At 40.0% G+C, this 712-nt stretch overlaps 1 long non-coding RNA gene across 2 annotated transcripts in view; it reads right to left on the bottom strand.

Moving 5' to 3' along the window:
• The window catches only part of LOC117102944, a 12,429-nt gene extending 11,740 nt beyond the window's left edge, over positions 1-689 (bottom strand). The window contains exons 1-2 of one of the 2 annotated variants that reach the window (XR_004444502.1): positions 569-689; positions 129-329 (exon numbers count right to left, since the gene is read on the bottom strand). This is a non-coding gene — a long non-coding RNA (uncharacterized LOC117102944). Of the gene's footprint in view, positions 1-128; positions 330-405; positions 425-568 lie in introns of those variants that run through there. The other variant, XR_004444503.1, reaches the window with a different exon arrangement.
• Between the last annotated feature and the right edge of the window lie 23 nt (positions 690-712).

Below are 712 nucleotides of genomic sequence, written 5' to 3'. Positions count from 1 at the left end.
GAGGGGGGGGGGGGGCGGGGAAGGACAATTGAAAAGTGGGGTCCCTGTCCCCCACCGATCGACGCCCATGGACGTAACGGGCATTGAAATAAACTTTCAAGTTACACATATTTGATTATGGCACTTACCTTAGTAGTTGTTGATATACACATCACGGAAATACCCTATGATACAGCACATTATGGAGTTTTTTTGCTAGAATTCATCCAATCACTCTATCCGCCATTAGTTCACGTGGTTCTTTTGGCATTTTGGCAAAGTCTACACAGGTGATGCGTTCAGAATATTGAGTGAAAATGGCCACAATAACGCTGAAGCAAGTACCATCCCTGTATTATGAGATATGAACATGCTTTTGTCAATTTTACTTTACACTAAAGCGTATAACTATATAAAAATGCATACCTTAAAAACATATTAAAAAGTCTTGCCGAAAAAAACCCCCAGCGTCCGTCCGCCATGCACGCCTATATGGAAACTGATTCGTATTATTGGGTTACGGAACTTAAAAATTTCAAAATATTGTTACACGTTTTCTTTAATACTTAGTAGTTTTGCTGATACGTACATCACGAATATACCCTGGGCCATTAATCATAAACAAAACATGGTGGTTTTTTTTGTGCTAAAATACACCTCGTCCACCATTTCCGTCGTCACGTCAATTCATGTCACGCGGTTTTCTGGAATTTCAAAATTCACGCTCTGCTAC

The sequence above is a fragment of the Anneissia japonica genome, unplaced genomic scaffold, assembly GCF_011630105.1.
Source record: "Anneissia japonica isolate Jap-2015-1 unplaced genomic scaffold, ASM1163010v1 scaffold1053_len387728_cov195, whole genome shotgun sequence".
NCBI classification, from domain to species: Eukaryota; Metazoa; Echinodermata; class Crinoidea; order Comatulida; family Comatulidae; genus Anneissia; species Anneissia japonica.
This window is presented reverse-complemented; position numbering and strand designations above follow the sequence as displayed.